The 13,318-nt window shown below is 46.2% G+C and overlaps 1 protein-coding gene across 6 annotated transcripts in view; it reads left to right on the top strand.

The window, feature by feature from the left end:
* The first annotated feature begins 10,396 nt into the window (after positions 1-10,396).
* Positions 10,397-13,318, top strand: part of ZNF536 (zinc finger protein 536) — a 353,196-nt gene continuing 350,274 nt past the window's right edge. For 5 of the 6 annotated variants that reach the window (XM_055819039.1, XM_027783931.2, XM_027783940.2 and 2 more), the window contains exon 1: positions 10,397-10,865. The gene's annotated coding sequence lies outside the window, so the exon portion shown is untranslated. The remainder of the gene's footprint in view (positions 10,866-13,318) is intronic. The other variant, XM_055819040.1, reaches the window with a different exon arrangement.

Genomic DNA, 13,318 nt, shown 5'->3' with positions numbered 1-13,318 from the left:
TTTAGTGGCTGCTGTGTGAACAGATAATGCACAAAATACTCATCAATGTAAATGCCATATATAAATAAAATCCTAAATTGAAACCATCATAAGCAAGTCGAAGTAAAGACAACGGAGTCTTTAGCATCAAGCCCTTTGAGGAAACAATGTGAGTGAACAATGCCAGCTTTGACTTTGAATTCCCAGTTGTGTGCTGGCTTGTACCCCAATTTTAACATTAATCAGAAGCTTTTCTGCATTTCATCTCCTCATTTATAAAAAATTCTTTGCTGAAAGGTTATATAAAACTCATTATTTACCTGAGTGACCAGAAAGGCTCTCAAAGTGCCATTCCAAGCTCTCGGGTGAATGCTTATTTATAGTTTTTTAATAGGCATTCATTACCTGATGGATTGGAAAGACTCTTTTTGAACCAGTTCCCGTCTATTGGTTAAATACAGATTGATAACTTTTTCTTAAAAAGCTTATTATTAACCAGATAAGCTCATCACCTTTGGATTTCTAAAGTGGTGATTAGTTTTAGCTTCCAAGGGTTTATTCAAGGTTTTCACTAGTGTAACTTAAATTTTGCCCAGTGGGCCATATTCTGGAAATGAATTACAGTAGTGCAATGCTTGCAAAACCCAGACTGCAGAAGTAACATGAGGCCGTTTGCACAAAGACATACCTCAAACCTATGCTGCTGCATGTCTGTTAGCTAGTCCAAGCACAAGGCATGGAGTAGGTAAAAGGGTGTAGCACATTTTAAAATGCCTGTGAGCTTGGTAGGAAACACATTGTTAGGCATATTTTGATGCCTAAAAAGACATAACAAGTCCTATTCACACTGTGCACTTTGCACAGTCTTTGAGCTTCACTCATTTTGCCTGGTGTAACATTCTGCTTCTGAGGATTTGCTTCTAGCTTAAATTGCTTTGGAAACAGAAAAAAACTTGCATTTTTTTACAAATGCAGTTTGGTAGTGTGGGCTCAGAAGTCCCATGCAAGCTACCTCTATAGTGATGGCAGGTTACCCCATGCAGTGGCTCCCGTTCTTTGCGAATGGAGATCCATTTCATTGCAGACATTTTTGCCTTGTTAGCGCCATAGGCGATGCTTCCTTGGCGTAGCTCCATCAAGCAGGCAGCTCTGGCTACTCACCCACCTCTGCAGCTGTTAGCACATCTGTAGGATTTCAGAATGACAAGTCCTGGCTAAAGAGGTGTAAAACAACATGGCCATACATGCTCGTGCCTTGTGCTCCTTGAGGGCTCGTCCAGTTTGTAACTTACATCTTAAAATGACACCCTTAAATAGCATCAGTTGAAGCTTAAATCCAAGATGAAATGGAGTAAGAAGAAAAAAGACCCTTAAACTTGCAATGTTCTGGGAAAATGGGTAGGCTGTTTGAATTGTCCGGGGCTTTCATATAGTTCCTAACAAACTTGAAAATTTGGAGCTTTGTTTTGTTTGGGGTTTTTTATTGCTAATTTATAGAGTGTAAGAATACCCGAGTTTTGGCTTTTGTCCCTTTCACTTCCCACTTTTTCTTCCATCGCTGAATTTTTAAGTTGGAAGTTTCCATCCTGTTCACACTTTTTCTCCTCCATGGCTTAAATATATGCAGCTAGGAGGATTGGTGAATGCTCAATCGAGTGAGTGGTTCTTTCTCATCTGTTTAGGTAGGGCAAGTTTTCAACCACCTGAAGACAACGCCTACATTTCGGTGTTACTTTCCAGTTGTGTCAGAGATGGTTTACCTTTGCATTCCTCTGATTATGCATAGATTCTTTCCAGAAAAACAAGACCCAAGTTTCTGATGTAAAATTAACTAGTATCTGGGGAAAAAAATCCTTTTGGTTGGATGAGAACATTGCAAATAAATACCAAAGCCTTAAAGCCCTTTGAGCTTAACAGAAAGGAAATCATAAAGGTCATAGGGCTAGTGTTCTTTGACACCACCTTTGCTATTGTAAAACTTTGGTGGAAATGTCTCTCTTAAATACTTAAAGTATTACTTTTTAGGAAACCAGTTTTGCATTTGGTTAAGAAATCCTTAAAATTCTGTTTAAAATAATGTAAGCAAAAATAACTGTACTCTTTGCCTCCCTCTGCTGGCTGTGCAGACAGAGTTAATTGGCTTCGCGTTGTGTGACCCTCTCATTCTAAGCTAGTATGTTGATTGTAGCGGTCTTCATTTCAAGGTTGGATAGAAATAGGTGGGGAAACAGCTATATATGAGCAGAATTATGGAAGCAGAGGAAATGTTGGAAGAAACAGCAAGTTTATTTTTGAGGCTTTAAATTATTGGAAACATATTTGTTATTAGAGAAGGTCCCTTTAACCTCTGCTGAACTCATATTCTGGACTGGTTTAGGTGAGGGCAGGAGAGTTGTACAAAATTTCTTTGAAGAAAGGCCAGGTGCTGAGGTATAGCAACAATATTTTGGCAGGAAAATGGCAAATCAAATCCAACTGTCCAAGAGGGCTGGATATGAGCAGAGCTGAACAAATCTTTGTGTGTACACACATCATTCAGGTGCTTTGCATTACACAGAGAGCTCTCCACTTCATCAGTTTTCAGATGTTCTGCTCTGCACTGGTGTCACTCTGTATTGATGTATATTTTTCACATACATATCATAGCCAGCACAGTCCTTTGTCCTGCTCCCAGAGCCTCTGCAGCTCTCCAGGGATGTTGCCTAAATCACTTTCAAGTGTCCAGCCTCCTGTGAGGATGTGAGATAGTCCTCTCCGCTTTATTAGCGGTCTCAGAAAGCAACCCTGCAAGAGAACCTGTGGCACGGTAGAGCGGTGCCCATCTCACCCCACACCAGCCCTCTCCATGCAGTCAGCCTGGGCTGGAGGAGACATGGAGCTGGTGCTGCCACGGAGCCCCCCTCATGGCAAAGCCGGTGGACAGAGCAGGCAGAGCAGTGCCTCCCTCCAGGAAACCATTTTTCATGCTCCCAGGCATCAGTTTTAGTAGATTTTTGGGTTTGGTCCTGCGCCACTGTACCTGGATGTCTGGAGTGACCCTCTCAAGGGGCAGGTGTAGCAGTAGAGCTCATGGCCAAGAGGGCAAAATGAGTGGAAAGAGAAGGGTGTGCTTTTCATTAAGGCTAGTCAGGGGAAAAGAAAAAAATGGAGACCTAAGTATTATTTGGAATTGATAAAAACAACTCTTGGAGGCAAAGCAACAACACTGAATCTCCATTTCAGCTTTTCTTCAGGCATCCATACCCCGCTGTGCTGGCTGGGGCTGTGCTGAACCTCTCATGTCCCCCCGCTCCAGGCCAGCCGCTCCCCCCTGCCGGTGCCCACCTGGGGGACCCCGCTGTGGCTTCCCCCTGCCCTCCCACTGCCGATGCCCACCTGGGGGACCCCACTCTGGCTCCCTCAGGCATGGCTGTGTTGGAGACGGTGGAGATGGAGAAGATGGAGGAAAGCCTGTGGTCTGCTATGGCTTGAACCGAATAGCTGATGTTTGTGGTAAGGGTACAACAACACACTGGGTATAAATCGTGGCTTTTCAGATATGCGTAGCAGTGGCAGTTAGTAAGAGCTCTAGGATTATTATTATCATTATTATTATTTTTAAAAAGAGCCTGTTATCTGTCCGTCTGGGTGGTATCCCTGGGGTCGGTGGGAGCAGGGGGCGAGCGGCCCCAGGCAGGCTGTGCTGGCCATGCCGCCATCGCACCCCATGGCTGAGGGCCCGGTGCCCTGTTCCCTCTGGGCCCAGCGGGGCGGCTGTGTTTTGAGGTGAAGCTGTGGGTGAGCTCTGCCCTGACCCCGAGTCCCTCCGTTGTCTCCTGCCCACGTGGGCAGGTCTGTGGCAGTGTTTCTTGTCTGCCATGACCGTGCTGGGGACAGTCGTGCTTGGCACACCACAGCCTGGCGTGGCCAGCCTGTGGGGACAACGCGGCAGGCCCAGAGGTCAGGCCTTGCCTGGGGTGGGGACGCTGCTGAGGCAGAGAGGGAGGCACCATCTTTGAGGCCGCCTCACAGCACAGCCTGTGTGCTGGACCACTGAGGAGAGACGTTCCTCACTGAATCGTTTGGGGAAACCTCCCTAAAAGTGGCTTGCGGTCTGCCAGGGATCTCTTAAGATCTTCCCAAAACATCCCAAACTTCCTTCAGCCCGAGTCACCAAACTGACAGAGAAGAGGTATTTCTGTCCAGACACCGGCACCTACCAAAGCCGCCGTATATGAGGCAATACTGTAGTTCAGCAAATGATGAATACATTTCAGTGTTCATTGCTGCCAGCATCCACAAAGCGTGAGGTACCGACCACCTGGGGACAGCCCCGTGCCGGCATGCAGAGCTCTGCACAGGTAAGCAAAGTGCCTTGCAGATGGGCCAGGCAATGTCAGATGGTGAAGGCAGTACTGGTGTAATGGCCTTGATTACTGTAATGCAGGGCTTAAACTGTAAAACCGTAGTTTAAAAGGTACGATATATACATTTTCATCCTATCCTTAAAATTTGCTGTTTGCTTTGAGTGTTTATCTGCAAATTTTCTGACAGCGCAATGGCTTAAATGTGGCAATGTCTGAGGTGATCGTGGAGGCAACTGGGAGGGCAGCCTGTGCTCTGGGATGGAGGTGCAGGCAGGGCTGCTGGCACGGGCAGCATGGGACAGCAGGCAGCGGGGAAGGCTGCATGCAACTGGCAGAGGGAAGGGAGTGCTGAGGTGGAACAGGGGATCCATCAGAGCAGCTGGTGGGAAGTATTGGTGTTCATCCGTAAGGGAGAGCAAGCTGAATGCTGGGGCAGGCCACGAGGTTATAATCGTTAGAAACCTAGGGTTTGCTGTCATCTTTGGAACCAGGATGGAAAAAAATAGGAGAAGTTTAAGGGAAGGGGTGAAAAGTGGTATATTGGTTTGATTAGTTGAGTAAGAAATGCTTACCCAAAACATTATTCCTGAGTCTTACCTTGGAGATAAGATCTCAGCATCTCTTTTAAATAGCCCCTGAAGACCTTTGACAGCCCGAGAACAGGTTATATGTGAATTTGCTCCAAGAGCTGGGTCAGTGCTAATGCACTTTAAAGTCGAAGTTCAGCTATTATTTAGGATATTTTCCCCAGCACTTTCTCCTCTTGGTCAATCATAATTCCTAGTGATTACAGCTGGGGAAGCTGACCTGCTATACCAATCCCACATAAATTTAAATGCTAAAGTTTAAAACCTGGAGCAACAGTTGTCTCCTGATCTTCTATATTCTGCTTGTATTGCCCCTTTTGCTCTTGCTTTTTTGGAGGATATGTGAGCCCTCATGTTGAATGGGAGATGCTCACAAGAAGTATGTCCTGCATGGGGTTATAAAAGCTGTATCTTTATTCTGGAAGCAGAATTTGCTCGATTCCACTAGGTGGATCTATTGAGAACATTGTTCACTATTTAATGTAAAAAATGTCTTTTGCTTTGGGGGAAAAAAAAAAAAGAAAAAAGAAGCCTTTCTTTTTTACCACTTTACTTAGCTTCTTATGTTCTATAGAAATACAAAGATAACCAGTTTTGTTCATAGAAAGCTCTACAGCTATGCATCAGTCTGTCAGCCAGTAATACTTTGAGGGACCTGTCTCTTCTTTCCAGTTTTGCCCTTGTTTTGCAAAGGAAAAGGGTCAGTGCTGCCAGTGCTGTGAGAGGCAGGTGCGCCTCCACAGTGGCCCAGTTTTAGATGAGGCTTCCATTGCGTATCTTCCTGCTGTCTATTTTGTACTTTCTCCTGGATCCTTTCTTGATGACTGTGTTTTGATGAATTGTTGCAAAGACTTTGTAACAAAATGTGGCCAACATAGACTCCTGGCCTTAGCATATGCCTTTACTTGACCCATGCAAGTTGCTTGTGATGTCAGGCTCAATGATACATGACTGCTATGCTGAGGATGTAGATTTATCTCCTAAAAAGAAAAGCTGGGGTTTTTTTTTTGTACAAGTTCTGATTACCTCTACCACTGAATTCCTGTGATGATGATATATACAAACTTTGCTGATCAAATCTATTAAGAGATACTTATTTTGGCCATGGCCCCTGGGAAATAGACAGCTTGTTCTCAAATGGGTTCTGCTTCTGGTTGTTTTGAAAGCTGGGATCTCAGAGTCCTTTTTTCCAGGAAGCTTTTTTACACAGTCTGTATGAGTGGGAATGCCTCCATTCACCTTGTCAGTTTGCTGGGGTTCTGCCCAGGAAACCCCCATGTTTGTAACAGGCATTTTCGAAGGGATTTCCCTTTTTCCTGTGAAAGTGTTTTATTTATGTCTTCTTGAACCATGCTTCAGCAACTTTCTTGCTGGATGACTTGTGTTTTCACTGGCTCAGACTGCCATGTAGATTGCACCACCTGTTCCAGAGTTTGCTGAAACATTTACTGTAAGTTTTCTGGAATTCCTTATTTAATGTCCCTGCTATTAGATGGTTCTTTTAATGTGCTTTTTCTTATCAATATTAAAGACCTGACTTCTGCTTTTCCTTGGAAAAGATACCCCCTCCTAAAGGTGTTAAGCTTTCAATGGGCTTCTGCAGCATTTGTTAAAAGAATGCCCAGTTGCTTATCACTTCTCGTTAGGAAGGAAATGCTGATCACACCTTTTAAGAACAAAGGCAGGATTATTCCTCAGTCCTTCCTCATAAAGCAAACAACTTATAAATATTAAATATATAAAGCTAATGTTTCTCCCCCACCTATCGTGCAAATTGCTGTATGACCACCTGTCTGTCACTTCTTTCCTGTATAGAGCCTCTTAAAATACTCCTCCGACCTGGGCTTTTCATTGAGCTCATCAAACTTGTGAGATTGGGGATTTTCTTCCCTCTTATATAAGTCTGTCTGAAACAAGAACTTCTGAAAGGCTGTCATTCTGCTAAGGTAGAAATCACGGGGAAAGGTAATGTTGCCTGGCCAAAGAGCACAGCTCTCATTTCCTCTCATCCTACTTTTTGAGGTTTGACAAGTCTGTAGCTGATAGCTTCTGCTCCCTGAGAAGGTTCCTACTATGTCCTAAGTGCAAGAATCTTGCAAAGGTAAACATTTGTCTCTTCTGCTCATCTCCTCCCTCCTTTGCAGTGTTTTTGCCTAGTTTTAAAGAAGCAGTATACATCTGCCTACCCATGGAGGAGATACAAAAGGGAATTAAATCAACCAAAGAAGTTGGAGAAGTAGCTGGGGACAGTTGAGAGGACATGAAGGCTTTGAAGAGAAAAAACCTTTCTCTGGATGCAAGAGGAGGATAAAGGAACAGCACTCAAAAGATGGGGAGAAATAGGAAGGAATACTGGATGGAAGTACGAGAGTGCTGATGTTGTCTGGGAATATTACAAATTCTGAGAGAGGACTGACCAAAGTCTTCCTGAACTCATGTCTGAGATCTTCTGAACCCCATCTAACCAGTACACATTACTCAGGTGCTGGAGCCTGTCATTGGGTCAATAAAATTTGGAGGTCTCTTGTCTTCAGGATGTATTCAGCTCATGGACTTGCACTATCCCTTCATGGTCCATTTTGTGAAGGCTTGGCCACCCCAGCCCAAATAATCATGTTTATGTGGCCCTGGGGAAAAGAGTTTTGATCAATCTTGTTAAGAGTATCCTCCCATGACAGCACTATTGCCTGCCTGTAGTAGCCCGCTCTTCCAGATTTTGAGAAGTCTTTGCTTGACATTTTCTTCCTGTAGAGCTGAGTTGGATGGTCATCCGGACCATCCAACTGACTATGGAAAAAATTAAAACTGACTGGACATTCACCAGTGGTGGACCACAGCTCTGCCCTCAGTTTAGAGAGGGTTTAGCACTTAATCTCAATTTCCCGTGAGATGATTCTTAGTCTCTGTCCATTTGAAAGTTTCTGGAGGGAAATTCCTGTTCCCTTCAGAAAAGAAAGTCAAGGAGAAATACTTTAATTTTTGCAAGGATGAGAGTCAAAACCCTCATGCTCATGCTGTTTTCCCTCCATTCGTTGTCCTTAAACCAGCATCAGGCACTTACGCCAGATGACCAGGAAATCCCAGTTAGATGTCTAAAGCTCCTCTGCTGTCAGTTGCTGTTTCACCTATCTCTAGTCAATATTCTTATCTTTGTCTCAGGAAAAAGAACCATGGGGTTTTCCTGAGCTCTCATCCTCCTGTAACTCTTTGTGTGGTGCTCTGAAATCTCCTGTCTGCCAGTGATTCCAGGTAGCTTGATTTGGCCCCTGCTCCAAAATGCCATCGCCTCCTGTGTGGTTTGTATTATGAAGCCCTAGGTCATGGAAATCATAAGGTGAAATCTGATATTTTTAAAAAAAGGTATAGCTCATTCTTTTATGAGACTGCTAATAATGTTCAGCCTTGACAGGGTTAAAAGGCAACATCCATTTCCCCATTATCTTGTTTAAAAAGTGCCTTTTTTAAAGTCCATATGGCGACTTCCTTTCGACCTGCTTTCCCATCCTCGTCTCTTTGTCAGGGCTGTCACTTATAAAGAATCACTTGACTTACAATAACAAGTTCAAAAGAAGACAGAATATAATCAGTTGATCCACGAAGAATTGAAATAAAGAACACCCCCACTGCTCCAGTTATCATTCCCATAGAGATAGTGATATTATTGATGTGATTGCTATGCTAATTTCTATAGAAAAAACTTGTATTTTGGAATTTGTTCAAAGAGAATTTCAGACACATCAAATTGGAAAATGCAGAGTGAATTCCTAAACTTTTTCGTATAGGCATGGGAATCTTTTTTTTTTTTTTTAACATTGAATAGCTCTGAACAACTATTTATAAACTTCACTTAAAAAATCAATTGGAAAAATCTGGCTAATTTTTTTCAGTTATAGAAAGTTAATTTACTGCAGTTCCAGGAAAAAAAAAAAAAAAAAAAGTCCTATTGTACCTTTAGGGTTATTAATATCACCCCCATAACCTGCAGAAGTGGTATTGGACCACAGACTCCAGAAACAGAGGCTCGGGATTATAAAAGATGGGTACATTTAAGTCCAGTGTTTAGGAACAGCTAATTAATCTATACCCCTTCCTCTGCAATTCCATAGTCCCTCTGGGAATTGCCACAAACATAAACTTTTTTTTTTCTTGGACTCCTATTTTAACTAGAAGGTTTCGGCTTGTGATGTTATGCTTTTTATGTAGTAAACTGATTTAAAATGTATGCCAGTCATCTTCAGGGAACTCATTTCAGTCAAGATGAAACTAGTCTTACCTGAATCAATGTTTTAAGTGTCCCTGTGGCTCGGCATTTTGAATAATCAATCTGTCTCCATCGCTTCTTAATCATGCGCATCACAGTCTTTTTTATTTGTCAACCCTTTCGGATCCTGGCTTTTTGTTATTAACATGCCCCTAATGTCACATGCAAGCCTTTTCTTTAAAACAAGCTGCTCATTGGTGTATTTTGATACTTTTTATTATTACTAAATCTTTTTTCCCATAATTACACCACAATCATTATATAATCCCATAACAAAGAGTCTATTGAGGCACCATGCTTTTGTCAACTATGGGACACAGAATCCATAATTGCATTATTCAGCTTCCCCCCCCCCCCCCGCCCCCCCCCCGCCCCCCCCCCTGCTTTGTAGAAACACAACCTATTTCACCAGTCACATTTGCACCTTGTTTGCTTGGTTATATATTATTTACTAAATCGTTGCCCTGCGGATAAACCTTGTAAAGTTGCTTTAAAAAAGTTATTTGTTTGATAATTAAGTCCTGAAAACCCATCGTTTAATGATTATTCCGAACCCATAAGGCAGAGAACCTCCATGACGTTTTTCTCTAAGTTTAATTACCGTATGCTAATTTCCTTGCCTACTACGTGATTAATTAAAATCATATTTTCATAATCATTTGGCACTAGTATTGTTTTAGAATTATCATGATCCCCTAAATAGTGTATGTAAATAAAGTCGGCTCTAATGGAAAGAATCAAAATGCAACGCTGAGGACCTTTATGTGTTTGTATGCATGCGATTGGCAACATAACTGGCTTATTTACATTAAATACGCCACAAGGTTACAGTGCAGATCAACGTCACTTTATCGCTGATTACTTCTCTTAAACGCCGGAGCGGTGACTGATGCTCCGGTCCCCCTGTCCACCAAGGTTTCCCCGGGAGTTTTTTTTTTTTAGGAGAAACAGACTTTGCATAGTTTCGGGAGCAGGTAAGAAGGGCGCTTTGTGGAGCCCGGCGCTGCCCCCGGGGGCTCGGCGGGGTTTGCGGGGCGCGGGCAGGGGCGGCGGGGCGCGGGCGCGGGGGCTGCGCGGGCGCGGGGGCTGCGCGGGGCGCGGGCAGCGGCGCTGGCCGTGGGGCTGCGGAGCGGCGCGGGCTCCTCGGGGTGTTTACACGGGCTCAAGGTCACGACCAAGCTGCGCCGGGTTAAATGGTTTCTTAGTTGCTAGACAGGGAGAAAAAATGGACGATCACAGACCATTCTTTGTAGATTATTATATCAAGGGTTCAGCTTTTGGCTCATCAAAGCTAAATGCCGCAAGACCTATCTAGTTGCTGTGAATTATGCCAAGACGACAATGGAGTGCTTTTTTAATGGTACAATGCATTTCACCTACCAGATAGGGGGAGTCCACGCTGAGAGATGGGGATGTCTTGTGATGTTGGGTGATCAGTATCAATGAAGGGGGTTATTCTGAAAAGAGACAGATTAAAATAAAGCGCTCTTTGCTCGGGATGTGCTGGAAGCAGTTGGGAGGGCTACCCGGAGCGGGCGGCCGCGGCAGCCCCGCGCCGCACTTTTCCCCCTCCGCACAAGAAAATGATCAAGTCAATCATGTGGACATGCTTCATTATTCATTGAACACAATCTTTTACAACGCTCCGTTTACGTGCGGGAGTTTCTTCTACGCTTTGCTTTAAATTTTAAGGTAAGAAAGACAAAGGTAAAAAGGGGGTTTTTGAGGATCCGGGAGGCTCCCGCGAGCCATCAAAGAGGCTCCAAAGTCAGTCCGGAGTATGTTTTTGTTTTTTATTTCTTTTTAATCATCGCAATGGGGCCTGCGTTTTCCACCGTGATTAAAAAATACAGTATAATTAAATATCCATAGCAGTGACGTTTGCAAGCAGGGCTGTCAGGGGAAAAGCAGAAAATAATGAAAGGAGCGGAGAAGCCATTGAATGGCGCTATAGAACTTAGCCTGAAGAAAACCCTACGTTTTTCCTCTTTCTCTCTCGTTTCTTTTAAAACCGTTACTTTACAAAAAAGGAGCGGGCGGGCGGGCGAGGCGAGGCGAGGCGAGGGGAGGCGAGTGCCGGCGGCGGCGGCCGCGACGCTGCCCGGGGGCCGCCCGCCCGCCCGCCGTCCCCAGCCCGCACCGACCCTGCCCTTAACTTGCCCAGAAACTTTTTGTTTTAAAGGGTTGCAGCGGCGCAAACTTTGCTGAAGTGACTTTAAACGCGGGCCCCCCCCTCCCTCCCTCCCTCCCCCCTTAGGATCCCGGCTAATCGTGGTGTAATTTGTAAACTCCCCCCCCTCTTTTTTTTTTTTTTTTTTTTTTTTAATCAAAGTTAGCTGATGCATACCATGTGTCAAACTTGTGAGATTCAAGTGCCTAAGAGACCTGCCATTTTGTGCTCTAATCGACCTCTTATGAATAGGAGCCGTGCATAATGCTGCGAGGAGCGTTGTGACATTCAAGTAGGCACTAAATGTCAGGCCAGGTCTCAGCCCTTTCGGGGGGAGCGGAGCGCGCCCGGCGGCGCCGCGGGGAGCGGGGAGGCACCTGCCAGCCCGCCGCCGGGGCTTTTGTCAGCGCCCGGAGAAAGTAACAGGTTAAGGAGGAAACTTAAATGGCAATCCCCGAGGGGGGGTGGGGTGGGGGGGGTGGGGAGCATCCCCTTCCCGGTGGCGCGCTGTGCGCGGGCGCGGAGGGCCGCGGGGGCGCCGCTGTGCGCGGGGCAGCGGGCTCGCTCCGGCGCGGGGGCTGCGCGGGGCTGGCGAGGGGTGGGGGTGGGGGGGCACCGGGCCGGCGGCGGGATTAACGGGGAGGGGGGAGGAAGGAGAGATTCTTTGATGCTGTGTAGGAAAGAATCCAGATTTTAATGCGCCCATCTGTTGCAGTTTTGCAAATAATTAATATATATGGGGGGTGTGGGGGGTGTGTGAGGGGCTGAGGGGAGCGGTGCCGCCTGTGAACTTTAACGCGAAATAAAAGGTCGCGAAGATTTATGCTTTTTTTTTTTCGGAAGGTCCGCGGCTCCCGCGGGGCGGCTCGCACGGGCTCCATCCGAAAAGTTAGTTGCCGGCGTCCCCCGCCGCGGCGGCGGGGCTGGGGGCACGGTCCGCCTGCGCGGAGCCCCCCGCGGGCCGCGGGTGCCGGCGCCCGGGGCGGGCGCGGCGGGGAGGGCTCCGGCCGCCGCCTGCCTGCGCGGCGGGCATTGTTTCGGGGTGCGTGCGGCGGATATGGCCGTGTCTGAGACAGTGTCGAGGCGGAGACGTGATTTGTCAGAGCCCTTCGTTTTCACTTCAGCCACCGCCGGGCCGGGGAGCGGCGGTGGGGCCCGACGCGGTGCGGTGCGGAGCGGAGCGGAGCGGCGGGGCAGGGGCGCGGGGCGCGGGGCGCGGGCCCGGCGGGGCGGGCGCGGCTGCCCGGCCGCCCGCGGCTGGAGCGCTCCGCGGGGCCGTGCATTCCCCCCGCCGCCGCCCCCCACCCCCACCCCCCCCGTGCAGTTTAAAATAAATCCAACAGGGGCCGTGTTTGCTGAGCTGATTTGACCGGTTGATACAGATAGGAGCGGCGAGCCTCCTCGCTTATGTGGAAAAAGACTATTTTAAGTGTCATAATTAAGTTTAGAAGCCTTGTTTGGGCTCATTCACTGCTTGAAATAAAAAGGACTGGCTGCTTTTAGACCATTTCTGAAGGGGTTGGCTAAGCGCCTCTGCACGTTCACTTGGAGAAGAATGTTTTCTTTTCTAGTTTAATATTAGAAACTATATTTTTACTTGTTTAAACCGGATTTATTATTCCTGTGGAGATTTTTTTCTCTCCCCCCCCCCTTCCTATCACTCAAATCTTTGTTCATTGTTCATTGACTGTGGAAGGCTGCTTAAATGTACGGAGAGAGGGGGGAGGCCCCCTTGCTGGTTTGATGTTGAAATAGTAAACCTGAATGAGGAGGGTGGCTGGAAAAGTGGACATTGCAGCTTTAATTAACTTCAAGATGCTTCGGCGAGGACCAGAGCGTAGTAGTGACGTTGCCTCATAAATCTGTCCAGTACAGTGCGTTGCATTGAACTATTACAGTATCACCGTCATATTGAATATTCACTACCTATCCGGGAGCAGATTTGCATAATTGGATCTTTTTTAAATGAAACTTG

Source organism: Falco peregrinus, chromosome 14, assembly GCF_023634155.1.
Source record: "Falco peregrinus isolate bFalPer1 chromosome 14, bFalPer1.pri, whole genome shotgun sequence".
Lineage (NCBI taxonomy): Eukaryota > Metazoa > Chordata > Aves > Falconiformes > Falconidae > Falco > Falco peregrinus.
This window is presented reverse-complemented; position numbering and strand designations above follow the sequence as displayed.